The 17,328-nt window shown below is 38.0% G+C and overlaps 2 protein-coding genes across 5 annotated transcripts in view; both read left to right on the top strand.

Moving 5' to 3' along the window:
- LOC124124966 (ankyrin repeat and KH domain-containing protein mask-like) overlaps positions 1-17,328 on the top strand; it is a 239,630-nt gene that overhangs the window by 64,686 nt on the left and 157,616 nt on the right. The window lies entirely within an intron of this gene.
- LOC124124971 overlaps positions 1-17,328 on the top strand; it is a 35,123-nt gene that overhangs the window by 10,763 nt on the left and 7,032 nt on the right. Inside the window, exons 2-6 of the mRNA XM_046488261.2 lie at positions 1,920-2,157; positions 3,152-3,311; positions 3,546-3,679; positions 9,816-10,030; positions 16,721-16,914. The gene's annotated coding sequence lies outside the window, so the exon portion shown is untranslated. The remainder of the gene's footprint in view (positions 1-1,919; positions 2,158-3,151; positions 3,312-3,545; positions 3,680-9,815; positions 10,031-16,720; positions 16,915-17,328) is intronic.

The following is a 17,328-nucleotide window of genomic DNA, read 5'->3' as shown; positions in this document are numbered from 1 at the left end:
GTGATGCACATCAGGTACTGGGTAGTTGCCTGATACGCATAAGGTACTAGGTAGTCGGTTAATACACATCAGGTACTGGGTAGTTGCCTGATACGCATCAGGTATTGGGTAGTCGGATGATACACATCAGGTACTGGGTAGTCGGGTGATACATATCAGGTACTGGGTAGTCGGGTGATACACATCAGGTAGTGGGTAGTCGGGTGATACACATCAGGTACTGGGTAGTCGGGTGATACACATCAGGTACTGGGTAGTCGGGTGATACACATCAGGTACTGGGTAGTCGGGTGATGCACATCAGGTACTGGGTAGTTGCCTGATACGAATCAGGTACTTGGTAAGCGGGTGATACACATCAGGTACTGGGTAGTCGGGTGATACACATCAGGTAGGAGGTAGTCGGTTGAAACAGAGGGGAACTGGTGAGTTGGGTGATACACATTAGGTACGAGGTAGTCGGGTGATACACATCAGTAGTGGGTAGTTGGGTGATAGACATTAGGTACGAGGTAGTCGGGTGATAAACATCAGTAGTGGGTAGTTGGGTGATACACATTAGGTACGAGGTAGTCGGTTGATAAACATCATATTGGTTAGTCAGATGATACACGGCAGGTACTAGGTAGTCTTTTGGTAGACATCAGGTACTGGGACCTCGAATGGTACACTTAAGGTACTTGGTAGTCAAATGATACACATCAGGTACTTGGCAGTCGGATGATACACATCAGGTACTGGGTAGTCGGTTGATGCACATCAGGTACTGGGTAGTCGGTTGATGCACATCAGGTACTGGGTAGTCGGTTGATGCACATCAGGTACTGGGTAGTGGGTTGATACATATCAGGTACTGGGTAGTCGGTTGATACAGATCAGGTACGAGGTAGTCGGTTGATGCACATCAGGTACTGGTGGGTAGTCGGTTGATGCACATCAGGTACTGGGTAGTGGGTTGATACATATCAGGTACTGGGTAGTCGGTTGATACAGATCAGGTACGAGGTAGTCGGTTGATGCACATCATGTACTGGGTAGTCGGATGATACACATCAGGTACTGGGTAGTCGGATGATACACATCAGGTACTGGGTAGTCGGTTGATACATATCAGGTACTGGTGAATCGGATGATACACATTAGGTACTGGGTAGTCGGTTGATACACATCATGTACGAGGTAGTCGGGCGATACACATCAGGTACTAGGTTGTCGTCAAATGACATTTGATACAGATCGGGTACTGGGTAGTCGGATAATACACATCAGGTAGTAGATAGTTGGTTGATACACGGCAAGTACTAGGTAGTCGGATGATACACATCAGGAACTTTGTAGTCGGGTGATACACATCAGGCACTGGGTAGTCGGGTGATACAGATCAGGTACTGGGTAGTCGGTTGATACACATCAGGTACTCTGTAGTCGGGTGATACACATGTGGTACTGTGTAGTCGATAGATCCACATCAGGTACTGTGTAGTCGGGTGATACACATCAGGTACTTTGTAGTCGAATGATACACATCAGGTACTGGGTAGTCGGGTGATACACATCAGATACTAGGAAAATCGGTTGATACACATCAGGTACTAGGTAGTCGGATGATACACATCATGAACTTGGCAAGCGGGTGATACACATCAGGTTCTGGGTAGTCGGGTGATACACATCAGGTACTGGGTACTCCGTAGATCCACATCAGGTACTGGGTAATTGGGTGATACACATCAGGTACTAGGTAGTCGGTAGATCCACATCAGGTACTGGGTAGTCGGGTGATACACATCAGGAACTTTGTTAATCGGAACGCAGGGTAATCTTGAATGATGGCTATGTTTCTTAATACTTGCCACCACGTGGCATCAGAGGGTGTAATGTAATGTTGGCAATGTGACGGATTGTTTTCTTCTTTACAGATACTGTTCATGATGTGTAAGAATGGCCGTCTGTGTAAGTTCACGTTTGTGTCAGGGCCGGGCATCGTCCACACCACCCAGATAGAAACCTACACCTTAAGTTACAAAGTATATGAGGTCCACTACCACCAAACAATAAACACTGTGTACTGGACAAGATCCCTCTATGCAAAATCTATCTCATCGACAAAAGCGAACAGTGAGAAGGGAAAAAAATTCTATCATTGGAAATTGCCATGTGAGTTTCTTGTTATTTTATTTTTAAATTGACTGGTTGACTTTTTATTTTTTGGGGGCGGCATATCTTTTATATCTGTATTTATCTGCTAAATGTTGAAGAAGAGACAAAGTAATTTTGCACGTTCTGTAACTATCATTCATAGAATCACAGCAAGGTTTTTTTTGTAAACACATTCAGTTACGATGGTACCGAACTTGTTTCTGATACATTGGTGATGATCCAATAACAGACGAGACCTCAGAGTACACTGTGACAGTGATAGTTTTGTGATATATATCAGATTAGGGAAGGCATTGATATACAGCGTGACCCTGGTTACAGTTATGTTATGTCCAAAATAGAATCAGAAAAAAACGACAAGGGAACAAAATATCACTCAAGGAAGAGAATGTATGGATGGCAACTTCTTTACTATGGGGCCCACAGCGTTGATAAATGCCATTAAGCAGAGAACACATATATTCCTGTGAAAACACAAAAGTAAAAAGGAAACAAAGGTGGAAACTTAATTTATACACCTGATGAAGGAGTAAGTATATTCCACAAAACGATGTGTTCCTCATGATAAAGAAGTTGACATCCATAAAATCTCTACATTGTGTATTACTTCTAAATGCCATTCAAAGACTTGATATATGATCAGTCGTCATTTTCAGTTTTGTGGTTTGTTTCGATAACTCAGCCTTAGAAAAGGCATTAAGTGAAAAACGCCTGATTGTATCAGTGCATTTGTGTCAGATAATTCGTGTACCACATGGACAAACGATAATTGATCTTGCTGATACAAAATAGTGTATATTTGAAAGGAGCCACGTTGACTGTGACATTGAAGCTACATTCCCCGTACATTACAACGGGGTTGATTGTGGGTAAAGTCATGGATGACCATTAATGTTACCAAACAGTTCACCAACACCACTTGAAAGTGTGATATCATGTAGTCGGAACTGAATGCTGCTCATCATATTGCTACAAATGTTTTTGCTTTCAGTCCGAGCGATTACATTTGATATCGACAACAGCATCAACCGTCTGTTTATATTATCTGACAAAGCCCTTCACAGATGTAATGCTTCAAAATGTGAATCAGAAGAATTAGTTCGAGGGGAATTTACCAGAAGTAGCCATCTATACCTCGACAAATTCAACAGGTTTGATGCTTTAACTATTGATAATATATGTTCTAAAAATAATAGTAATGTTTACAACTAATATATATTATTTACAACTCGATACAAAATAAACAGGCACTTACTTTGTTTTGAGGTAGATGAGCTTTAGTTCGGTTTGTAACATATTGTTGTTTAACATATATTGTACATGTCCAGCTACCTTCTGAAGGAAATGTCTTCTAGCTCACCTGTTTGTAAATGAATGTGTTTCAGGCGTGTGTACTACACCTGTTCATGTACGAGGAGATCGTCTCAGGACATGATGTATGTCAGCTACGATGGGAAGTTCTCGACGAGAATAGCCCAATTTTCGACAAGAGTGAATACATTTGTTGTTGATGACAAAGGTATGTTCCCCTTCTAAAATAATGTCAATAATTTTCGGCAATTGATCGTTCCCCCTTAATCAGGAACTGCATCTCTAACGTTCTCTCTCTCTCTCTATTGCAATTTGTTTTCTTCTTCTCTCCTTCCCCCTCTCTCATCTGTCTCCTTTATGTCCATCTATATATCTGTCTCTTTCTCTTTATCTCTCTCTCTCATCTCTCTCAGCCCCCTTCTCTCTCTAGCCCTCTCTTTCTGTCTGTATGTCTGTCTATATGTCTCTCTCTCTCTCTCTCTCTCTCTCTCAGCCCCCTTCTCTCTCTAGCCCTCTCTTTCTGACTGATGGCTGTATCTCTCTCTCTCTCTCTCTCTCTCTCTCTCTCTCTCTCTCTCTCTCTCTCTATATATATATATATATATATATATATATCCGTTTCCCTCACCCGTCTCCCCTTCACCTCATATATGTCAGCTTTGATTGTAAGTTTAAGACACGAATAACCAAAATATTTGAAAAAAGTCAATGCATTTATTATTCATTACAAAAGGATGTGGCTCAACTAAAATACTATTAATACATTTCGGCAAATGATCAATCACGTTTAATCAGGAGGAGAATATCAATATGTCTGCAAGAACACGGAGACTCAGACCGCCACAACACCAGGCCCCTCCCTCAACACCAGCCAAGTCCAGACCGACCCGGTCCCGGAACAAGATGTTGAGGTAGACGTCCGTGCCCACCTTGCCCAGAAGGCCAGCCTCATCCTGGAGCAGCACAAGGTCCACCCTAACCCCTGCTACCAGCATGAGAGCGGCAAGATCTATCCCAGCAACCGCCCACGCCCTCCCTTGGTGCTGATGCAGTACTGGGGTGAAGAAAGATTTAAGCACGAGATTCACAGCTACCAGGATCTCTCGGAATTCCTGGTTGACTGTGATCGCCCAGTCAGTCCACTCTTCATCACAAACGCCGCCGCCCGCCTCACCACCGCACTGTTCCGAGCTCTTCCTCCCGGAGGCTCCTGGCTGGGAAGAAGCAGTAACTTCCTTCGCCACACCAGCTCGCCACCTTCCCACGCTTGACCCCCCCCCCCCCCCCCCCCCCCACACACACACACACACCCAAGCCCAACTTTTCCACATTATTATTATTCTTTTACTACCCCCGACCCACCAAGCCAAACCCTACCCCCTAGATTAAATTTTTAGGTTTACTTCATTTACATTTTTTGGGGTCGCACTTCTTATCTATTCATTACGCTTTTTTTTCCTATTTAGTATAAGCGCTTCCCCGTGTGCGAGATACGCTAAATGTAATTTATTACATGCGGAAAGCACACGTTAAATCCCTGAACGAACGAACGAACGAACGAACGAACAGCTGTATTTCTGAATGCTGCGTTAAACAGCAGACAAACGTAGTGCAAGGAAGGAATGTCTAAAATCATTAACCTTCCTAGCAGTGAAACAATCGTATTATCTTAGTTCAGTGTACAGCCATATACTATTAACATGCGCTATGCTTCCATATCTAGTTGGCCCAATTCAAACTGTATCTCAAAAAAATATTATGAGTTCGTAAACACGTTATACAACTGATCTTGTATGTAGAGTAAGACGACAAAGCATTTTTTGGTATGTTTTGATATGGTAAATATATGACCCTTAATTATTGATAAGGATGGGGGTGGTATTGCCCAGGGCTTATCGGTAAACGACCTTGTTGTTTTTGTCTCGTCTCTTGTTTTATATTCGGTTATTTGTCCTTTTCGCAACCAAAAAAATCAACAAAGAAACCCCATCTAATTTGGTATATATATTTCCTAAAGACAATTTCAGCAGTGCACAGTACATCTTTGTTAATGGATAACAAGATGTAAATTATTTCACAGACTACAGAGGCCTAGCTAACAACAATGAATGAAAAGGTAAAAGAATATTTGCCCCAAACGACAGGCTTCATTTATATGCTTACAGGACATACATGTTCTAGTGATGAAAGCACAAGGATGAGCGAATGGGGATAAAACAGTGTCATTGCACCATTGAAGTCCAGGGGGTAGCAATTTAGGTGAAAGACAGTGTTGATATGGATATACATAAAACATAAGAAGGATGAAAACAAAAACTTTATTATTATTGACATAACTATTTACGGAACAAGGTTGACCAGATAATATATGGCCTAAAGTGTGACAATCCGACATTTTACGACTTCATCTTTGAGAGATTGGATGAATTAAAAAATGAATATATTGCGATATTTGAGGACGACACGATGCTGTTAAACCCTGCAACAGACTTGGAGAACTATTGACAACAACCTAAAAGGAAACTAAAGTAAACAAAGAAACTGTGCATATATTAATACTTTAAGGCATATTTAATCACAAATTCTCGACCAAAATCATATTTGAAAACAGATGTTACAACTGGCGATAAAAACACGACTGGCGAAACCGTCCCCTTAACGATAAATCTCAACGATCATAATGATCATACCGACCATTGGTGGGATCCTCCTAACTGAGATTACCCGGTGTTTGATGCGCTGCGCAATTCGAACGATCATAATGATCATACCGACGCCCAGTAAGCCTGCGTCTGCTTCGATTTTTTTAATACATTGTCCACAACTTATGTCACCTTAGTAAGCACACCGAATGTGCCTTCAGTTGTTCACTCAGGGCATTAATCCCTGAGAGAAATTTATTGTGTGGAATAGCGCCGAGGTTAGCTGATGATTTATTATCAAAGCAGGACATTAGTAATAAATCGCTAGTTACCATTGGTAACTGTTATTTTTACGTCAAGATCAAGGTCGTTTCACACATTCAACAATGTATGCAATGTTGGTATTATTGTGTGATTAACAGAAATAGCAGAAACAGTATATGTACAACGGCTAAGAATCACAAGCTGATATACGCGACAAGGATATCAGCCAATAAAAAGAAGTTGTTGCCTCATCTATAAACCATGCCTCCAAAAAAGGTTTGTTTTGGAAGCCGATTATGGAGCGTGATATTCAACACTTTCACTGGAACATTTAAGTATTTTCTGGGAATATAATGAAGTTTCCTCTCTCGGAAATTGACTAAATGTATCTTTGAAAAATTAATTCGCAACAAAATTGCAATCATTGTTTTCACTTTACTACTCCTCTAACCATTATTGATGGAAAGAGTGGATAAATGTTATTTTTATTTAGCTGATGGCGTGAGTTTCATGAAGATTCTTTGAAATAGACATGATCACTTTGTTGTCTTTCAGGATATACCTAACGTGTCAACTCATGCAGAAATTCTTCCCGTATATAAATCAGATAATTCAGTTATCACTCTTACTTTTTCCACCAAAAATAAATCAAGAGGTCGGGAATATTGGAACTTGAACACATGATACGGATCATCTGTATATTGTTGAGGATATTATTGATGAAACCAAGGAAGACTATTTTGCCACAATATAATATTGGCGACCTGAAACTTAACATAAATATTGATGACTGTTTATTTCTTGAAACCCTATTAAAGAAAGTTAGATCAATAGCCTACTCTTCTATAGAAAGAAAGCAATATGAAGACGACGGACCTTGTGTGGAAAATACAGGACATAGAAGATTCAGTTCGAAATAGCTTACATATACATTGATGAACCGCTCCTGGCAGACTTTTAGACATATAAACATGAATACGAACAAACAAAAGAGGACGAGAAGAGAAGAATACAAACAAGAAACTGAAACCTTTAGTAACAAGAATGAGATAAAAAAAACAGGTAAATATTTATCGTCATTAATTTGGAAAACCGAAGTTTCATAAGCAAGTCTTTCAATAGTTTCATTTCTGAAACTGATGTTATGACAGACGGAAACCTGTTATTAAATAAACAAACATAATTTTACCAAAACCAACCACCGAGTAATAATACAAGCGATGACGAAAGTAAGGTTTGAAGTAAAAATGTCAAATCGTGTTATCCCAAATGACCACCTTTCAGATTTTATCCTTAACTCCAGAGTCTGTAGGATACTATTTCGCCATGGGGTATTATAATATAACATTATATTTAATGAGTAGTATTGAATGACAAAGAGCACAAGCTTCGACAATGTGCAGATGATACTTTTCATGGCCCATTCAGGTAATAGTTTCAATGGATCTTTTTGCAGAATGTCGGATTGGGCAATTTACATTTTTTAGCCATGGCAATTTGGATTGGACTGATGTCAGGCACTCAGGTTAAGTTATGTCAACAATACGTCTTCAAATGGCATCAAATAAACTTTGAGGTTCAGGGGATAACTTTCAACACCGTAATTAGATGATTTATGGGTAAAATATACGAGAAAAAGAATTCAACTATTTTACATTTGTTTGGAGACTGGAGAAACAGAAACTTACATTAACTGTAAAGATTACAGTGATAAAAACCTCAGCACTATCTACCCTGGCGATATCACCTCGGCCCTGCATCATCCTCATGAGATAATCTGTATTAAATTTCATCTTGAATAATAGACCTGAGTGCACCACGATTCCGACGACTGCCCTAGCAACTTCTTTTGATTCACTGAAGATTTCAACTTGTAAACGAAACTTCGGTAAACCGTGTTGTGTTCCAGTCAACATTCTTGCCTGATTAGGGCCCAATAGTGAAGAATATTCCACTATTACTAAGATGCTTTCTCTGCATGGGAACGATATAGATTACACTGAAAAACTGATCAAATGGTTGTAGAAAGTCTACTGCTTGAACCTCCATGGCTAAACCATCAGTTTTCAGACCAACGTCCTATTATTCATAATTTGTGTATGTACAACACAATTAAAGATGTTTGCAATGATGCATGTCAGTCTTCATGTCCTGCACGTCCAACTAACAGCAGGTGGTTACGTTTGTGGTTGTGGTTACACACCTCTTTCTCTGCAGACTAGATGATGTATTTTAAGCTTCTTTACACTTTTCTTTTTATAAAATTATTTGTTTGTTTATTTACCTGCATGTATATTTTTTGTTTATTTACTTATTTATGTTTTTCATTGTGTATGAATTTGTGAGTATTGAAATATCTTTCCCTGAGGAACATACACCTGCGCTACCCGTAAGACGTGACTGTTTCTAGCAATAACATGGGCATAACCTTTAGTATCTTTACAAAGTCATCTGCCTGTAACCCTGATCGTTCTCCACACAACCCTCCATCCCATCCTCCTACCTGTCACCTCCTCCGTGGTCTTGTGGTAGAGCGTCCGCCCGGAGAGCGGAAGGTCCAGGGTTCGATCCCGGGCCGCGTCATACAAAAAGACGTTAAAAGATTGTACTTGTTGTTACCTGTCTGGCGCTCGGCATTAAGGGGCTTAAACAAGGACTGGTCGGCTCGGAGTCAGTATACTGTGTCTGAGTGGGGTATTCATGTTAAACTGCGGCATGGTATCTCAGTGAGCTAGCACTATAAATCGGCATCAGTCCGGACTAGTACAAGCAGCCACACACACACATACACGTGCATGCACGTCGCTATATGAGTGCAATAATCTTGGACGCGACGTTAAACTCAATTTCACCTCACCTCCTACCTGTCTGTCTGTGCATAAGTGCAGCCAAGGACAAGGCTTCGGTATGATTGTTTCGATTTTATCTGTTTGCCTTTAAAACTTCTTGTTTATGTATGAATATCATTAGGCTCCGTAATACACCCGAAGACAACAAAGTCTCAAGGATCAAAGATTTCAAACAGTGTAACGCCAGTGTACATAGACGGGTCCTAGAGCAAAAGAAAACACATGAGGACATTTTTCGAAATTGCATCTCCCTTTGTGATAAATACGTGTTTGCTCATTAGGAAGATCGCAACGTCGATTAATTGACAAGAGAGCGTTCGTGAGAGTTTTAAAGAAGACATGATCACATAGAAACGAAGACAAGACAGAAGAGGCGATTCTTCACTTAGTGATTCAGAAACCACTCGTCTGTGTATATAATGCAATGGGTTAACACTATTCCCACTCAGATGAGAATTATCACTTGAATACGTCCCACCATGGCCTTATTTCAAGTGTCTACCATTTTGTTATTAGCGTTGAAATTTCAATACGTTTTAAGTCAGCTATTTTACAATTCGGACAGTTGCACTAATGGGACTTTCTATAGGAGGTATGAGATGGATGATCTGGTGTTTGCCGGGAGCCTGATAGAAGAGATCAACCAGGTGGACATGAGGGCTAAGTGTTTCTCTCAGTGTCAGTGGCGGGTGCGGTGTAACCTGGTCTTGTACAACCCGCTCACCAGGACGTGCAGGGTACACTCTGAATGCTTTAACTCGAGCCGTGACGGCACCGTTGAAACTGGATGGCAGTACTATGGAAGTGAGTATTGATGAATAATTAGAAAATTAACAACTATCTAAAATGATTAAATGTCTAAAGAAGTGATAACAAAGGCACGGTCAAAATGATACATAAGTGATACACATAACAAGGTCAATATGATACTGAAGTGATACACATGACTGGGTCAATATGATACTGAAATGAAATGCATGACTTAGTCAATATAAAATGTAACTGAGCCATATTGTCCGCTCTAAACATACATAAGGCGTGCGGCACGGATAATTTATATGGTGTAGTTTTAAAAGAATGCAGTGAGCCGTTGCGGGGCATATTAACAAAATACTTTTTCAGTGTTCACTAGATTCCGACCACGTATGCTGGAAAAGTTTTAACATTGTCCATGTCCCTGTCCCCATAAAGCAAAACCCAACCCTACAGAATGACTAATGGCTCTTTTTAGTTGTTTATTGTTTGACGCAACACTCAGCGATATTCCAGCTACATAACAGCGGTTTGTAACTAATCGAGTTTTGACCAGACAATCCAGTGATAGGCATCATATCATCCATGTACGCCATCGCCGCACAGACTCTCCTGCATAAAATCTATGGCCATCTAGATAACGGTAAATCATATTTGAGAAAGTTGTTCGTCGATTTTCAATCCGCTTTCAATGCCAAACATAATCACTCATACAAAAGCTTAACAACGCGCATGTCAACTCAAATATTATAAAATGGGTCAAATGATTTATTGTAAACAAGCCACAGTTGTTCCCCGTAAAGTTCACCCGCTCATCTCTAGTTCGCACTTCTACCGGGCCACCTCAAGGTTGTGTCATCTCATCTATTTTATTAATGTGTAAACCAATGAATATTTTAGCCGTTTTGTTAATTGTTTTACTGTAAGATATGCAGATGACACGCTACACCCGCAGGTGTTATTAAAGATTCAGAAGTAAATTACAGAAACGAAATTTCTAATTTTACATCCGTGTGTAAGAATGTTATCTGTTTTTAGATGTCAAGAAAACAAAACAAATGGTCATATATTTTAATTTTAGGAAAGACAACCTTTATTCCAGATGTTATTGATAATGAGGTGACAGATGTTTCAGACAAGTATACAAATCTGGGCGCCATCCTTGATTCAGATATATGGCAAACACAACTTCCGGTTCTAGGTTTTATAAGAAGTTTTGTGATTAATAATACTTAAGCATTTATTCGTTCGTCGCACATGTAACACTAATTACGTCTGTGATGCTCGTATATATTTGGATGTGTGTTTATCAATAACCTGAAACCTTTTGTTTCGGGATAATAAACTGATATATGCTTCGGGATAATAAAGTGATAGGTGCTTTGGGATAATAAAGTGATAGGTGCTTCGGGATAATAAAGTGATATGTGATTAAGGATAATAAAGTGATAGGTGCTTCGGGATAATAAAGTGATAGGTGCTTCGGGATAATAAAATGATAGGTGCTTCGGGATAATAAAGTGATATGTGCTTCGGGATAATAAAGTGATATGTGCTTCGGCATAATAAAGTGAAATGTGCTTCGGAATAATAAAGTGATCTGTGCTTCGGGATAATAAAGTTGTATGTACTTCGGGATAATAAAGTGATATGTGATTAAGGATAATAAAGTGATAGGTGCTTCGGGATAATAAAGTGATAGGTGCTTCGGGATAATAAAATGATAGGTGCTTCGGGATAATAAAGTGATATGTGCTTCGGGATAATAAAGTGATATGTGCTTCGGCATAATAAAGTGAAATGTGCTTCGGAATAATAAAGTGATCTGTGCTTCGGGATAATAAAGTTGTATGTACTTCGGGATAATAAAGTGATATGTGCTTCAGGATAATAAAGTGATATGTGCTTGGGGATAATAAAGTGATATGTGCTTGGGAATAATAAAGTGATATGTGCTTTGTGATAATAAAGTGATAAGTGCTTCGGGATAATAAAGTGATATGTGCTTAAAGATAATAAAGTGATATGTGCCTAAATATAATAAAGTGATTTGTGCTTCAGGATAATAAAGTGAAATGTGCTTCAGGATAATAAAGTGATATGTCCTTCAGGATAATAAAGTGATAGGTGTTTCAGGATAATAAAGTGATCTGTGCTTCAGGATAATAAAGTGATATGTGCTTGGGGATAATAAAGTGATATGTGCTTGGGGATAATAAAGTGATATGTGCTTGGGGATAATAAAAGTGATAAGTGCTTCGGGATAATAAAGTGATATGTGCTTAAAGATAATAAAGTGATATGTGCCTAAATATAATAAAGTGATTTGTGCTTCAGTATAATAAAGTGATAGGTGCTTCAGGATAATAAAGTGATAAGTGCTTCAGGATAATAAAGTGATAGGTGTTTCAGGATAATAAAGTGATATGTGCTTCGGGATAATAAAGTGATATGTGCTTCGGGATAATAAATTAAAGTGATAGGTACTTTGGGATAATATAGTGATATGTGCTTCAGGATAATAAAGTTGTATGTACTTCGGGATAATAAAGTGATATGTGCTTCGGGATATTAAAGTGATATGAGCTTTGGGATAATAAAGTGATATGTTCTTTAGGATAATAAAGTGGTATATACTTCGGGATAATAAAGTGATAAGTGCTTCGGGATAATAAAGTGAAATGTGTTTCAGGATTATAAAGTGATATATTCTTCATGATAATAAAGTGGTATGTACTTCGGGATAATAAAGTGATATTAGCTTTGGGGTAATAAAGTGATATGTGCTTCGGGATAATAAAGTGATATGTTCTTCGGGATAATAAAGTTATATGTGCTTCGAGATAATAAAGTGATAGGTTCTTTGGATAATATAGTGATATGTGCTACAGGATTATAAATTGATATGTGGTTTGGGATAATAGGGTGATATGTGCTTCGGCATAATAAAGTGATATGTGCTTCGGGATAATAAAGTTATATGTGCTTCAGGAAAATAATGTGATATGTGCTTCGGGATAATAAAGTGATATGTGCTTAAAAATAATAAAGTGATATGTGCTTAAAGATAATAAAGTGATATGTGCTTCAGGATAATAAAGTGATATGTGCTTCAGGATAATAAAGTGATATGTGCTTCCGGATAATACGATGATAGGTGCTTTAGGATAATAAAGTAATATGTGCTTCGGGATAATAAAGTGATAGGTGCTTCGGGATAATAAAGTGATAGGTGCTTTGGGTTAATAAAGTGATAGGAGCTTCAGGATAATCAAGTGATATGTGCTTCGGGATAATAAAGTGATCTGTGCTTTGGGATAATAAAGTGACAGGCGCTTCAGGATAATAAAGTGATAGGTGCTTCAGGATAATAAAGTGATATGTGCTTCAGGATAATAAAGTGATAGGTGCTTCAGGATAATAAAGTGATATGTGCTTCAGGATAATAAAGTGATATGTGCTTCAGGATAATAAAGTTATAGGTGCTTCAGGATAATAAAGTGATATGTGCTTCGGGATAATAAAGTGATCTGTGCTTCGGGACAATAAAGTGATATGTGCTTCGGGATAATAACTTAAAGTGATATGTACTTTGGGATAATAAAGTGATATGTGCTTCAGGATAATAAAGTTGTATGTACTTCAGGATAATAAAGTGATATGTGCTTCGGGATATTAAAGTGATATGAGCTTTGGGATAATAAAGTTATATGTTCTTCAGGATAATAAAGTGGTATGTATTTGGGATAATAAAGTGATATTAGCTTCGGGAGTGATATTTGCTTCGGGATAGTAAAGTGATATGTTCTTCGGGATAATAAAGTTATATGTGCTTCGAGATAATAAAGTGATATGTTCTTTGGATAATATAGTGATATGTGCTTCAGGATAATAAAGTGATAGGTGCTTCGGGATAATAATGTAATATGTGCTTCGGGATATTAAAGTGACATATGCTTCAGGATAATAAAGTGGTATGTGCTTCAGGATATTAAAGTGATGTTCTTCGGGATAATAAAGTGATAAGTGCTTCAGGATAATAAAGTGATATGTTTTTCAGGATATCAAAGTGATATGTGCTTCTGGATAATAAAGTGGTATGTGCTTCAGGATAATAAAGTGATATGTGCTTTAGGATTTTAAAGTGATATGTGCTTCAGGATATTAAAGTGATATGTGCTTCGGGATAATAAAGTGATAGGTGCTTCGGGATATTAAAGTGATATGTGCTTCGGCATAATAAAGTGATATATTCTTCAGGATAATAAAGTGGTATTTATTTCGGGATAATAAAGTGATATTAGCTTCGGGATAATAAATTGATATGTGTTTCAGGATAATAAAGGTACATGTGCTTTGAGATAATAAAGTGATATGTTCTTTGGATAATATAGTGATATGTGCTTCAGGATAATAAATTGATATGTGCTTTGGGATAATAAAGTGATATGTGCTTCAGGATAATAAAATGATATGTGCTTCGGGATAAAAAAATGATATGTGCTTTGGGATAATTAAGTGATATGTGATTCAGGATTATAAAATGATATGTGCTTCGAGATAATAAAATGATATGTGCTTTGGGATAATAAAGTGATATGTGCTTCGGCATAATAAAGTGATATGTGCTTCGGTATAATTAAGTGATATGTTCTTTAGGATAATAAATTTATACGTGCTTCAGGAAAATAATGTGATATGTGCTTCGGGATAATAAAGTGATATGTGCTTCAGGATAATAAAGTGATATGTACATTGGATAAGAAAGTGATAAGTGCTTCGGGATAATAAAGTGATATGTGCTTTGGGATAATAAATGATATGTGCTTTGGGATAATAAAGTGATATGTTTCGGGATGATAAAGTGATATGTGCTTTCGGATAATAAAATGATATCTTCTTCAGGATAATAAAGTGATTTGTGCTTTGGGATAATAAAGTGATAGGTGCTTCGGGATAATAAAGTGATATGTGCTTCGTGATAATAAGATGATATGTGCTTCAGGATAAGACAGTGATAGGTGCTTCGGGATAATAATATAATATGTGCTTCGGGATACTTATGTGATATGTGCTTCAGGATAATAATGTGATATGTGCTTCGTGATAATAAATTGATATGTCCTTCGGGATAATAAATTGATATGTGCTTGGGGATAATAAAGTGATATGTTCTTTGGATAATATAGTGATATGTGCTTCGGGATAATAAATTGATATGTGCTCGGGGATAATAAAGTGATATGTGCTTCGGGATAATAAAATGATATCTTCTCCAGGATAATAAAGTGATATGTGCTTCGGCATAATAAAGTGATATGTGCTTCGGGATAATTAAGTGATATGTTCTTTAGGATAATAAAGTTATATGTGCTTCAGGAAAATAAAGTGATATGTGCTTCGGGATAATAAAGTGATAGGTGCTTTGGGATAATAAAGTGATATTTTATCTTACATTATGATACTGAATTGATACATGTGGCGTCATCAGTATGTTTCTGTGATACACTTGACATGATGCTGAAGTGTTTCGTCATGGTACAATTCAACGAGACTCAATGTATTTTTTTTCACTTTTTCATATAAATAACATTGTCCTGCTTATTATCCCCAGCAAAGCAAGATGTCGTTTCTGGAGCCGATTTTGAAAACCATACAATATTTCGTTAGTATTCTTTGCATACAGACGGGTCTAGGGCTGAACTGGTGCTTTTTGATAGTTTCTGATTTTTGACAAAAAATGTTTTTCGAGTTTCCATGGTATCAACTTTAACTTTGGCTGGGAATGGGGGTAGAATTAGTTTACGGAGCAGATCTTGAAAACTACAATAATTCTTCACCAGACTTGGAATATAGATAGGTCTAGTGGTGATCTGGTACCTTTTGATTGTTTTGGAATTTCAACAAAAATAAGTTTTGGCAATTTGGGATGTTTTAAAAGAATTTTTTTTCAAGTTTCCAAGACAACAACTTTGGGTGAAAAATAGGGTGTAGATCTTTAAAATACTTCTTCTCCATATTTTACACATAAATTTGTTTAGTGGTCAAGTCCCTTTTTATAGTTTGAGATATTAGCAAAAACATACTTTTCCTAGTTTTAATGGCAACAAGATATATATCAATAACTAGTTGACGTATTCACCACTAATGTTTACCATTTCCTCTTGTTTAACACATACATCGCACAGCAGTGGGGTGGCTTGTACTTCTACGAAAACCTAAGTTAGTCCGCCTTAAATTGACACATATTTTAAATGTTACATACCAGTGGGGTGGCTTGTACTTCTACGAAAACCTAAGTTAGTCCGCCTTAAATTGACACATATTTTAAATGTTACATACCAGTGGGGTGGCTTGTACTTCTACGAAAACCTAAGTTAGTCCGCCTTAAATTGACACATATTTTAAATGTTACATACCAGTGGGGTAGTTCAATGAGCCATTCTGCGACACAAGTGCTTCAAAAGGTGTGGGACGTCATTACATAACTCGTCCTTTGAATTCAAATGTTTGTTTTAAGTGGTATGGTTAAAGGACATTTTATCCGAAAGTTTAACTGCAGCAGATACGGGTTCCATCAAGATGAAAGTTATGTGATGTGACTGTGATTGAATGTATGTTCCAATTTACGTGAAGTCGGTACAGGACGGTTGCCTCCACGAACGAGACAACATCAAAGTCCAGAGATCCCTGATGCGTGCGTTGGTGATGTAAATATAGCAATTCCTACTTCGTCCTCAGTTTCCTGTGCCAACTATAAACTTGAAAATGCACGAGTAGATGTTGACATCATCAACGATGACCATGAGGATGTCTGCAACACCAACATCATTGCCTCTGACGACAACACATCCTCCTGTTATACCGGTGCATCGTGGGAAGTGGTGCCAGTCAAGTGTGTGTCGTGTTACATAGCCAAGGCAAGACCGTACATGGTAGGTTTACATTAATGTGCATTCTTGCTATATATTGGCGAGGATGATAAATAAAACAAGGAGGAAATTCATACAAATATATGTCTTTTTTGTCAACTATATCAAATAGGTGTCTACCTAAGAAACAATATTGCCTGAAGTTTTGCAATGTCTAGCTGTATCATGTTTAAAATGTTATTGCGAAGTTGGAGTTTGTGAAAATGTCTCAGCGTTACGCACAATTTCCGTTTGACAACAAAATTACAGCTTATCGTTATGTACACGTGATTGTGACCATGGTGATTACAAGTAGGAGGATATACGTATATTCCCAGAAACACACGCTTGTTGAAAGAGTCCAAACTTGATTGGTTGGTCAGCCTCGGTTACTTGGTTGGTTACATGTTGGTTACATGTTGGTGAGGTGTTGATCGA

The sequence above is a fragment of the Haliotis rufescens genome, unplaced genomic scaffold (genome assembly GCF_023055435.1).
Source record: "Haliotis rufescens isolate VD_foot unplaced genomic scaffold, xgHalRufe1.0.p SCAF_41, whole genome shotgun sequence".
NCBI classification, from domain to species: Eukaryota; Metazoa; Mollusca; class Gastropoda; order Lepetellida; family Haliotidae; genus Haliotis; species Haliotis rufescens.
The sequence above is the reverse complement of the archived record's forward strand: the minus strand, read 5'-3'. Positions and strand labels throughout refer to the sequence as shown.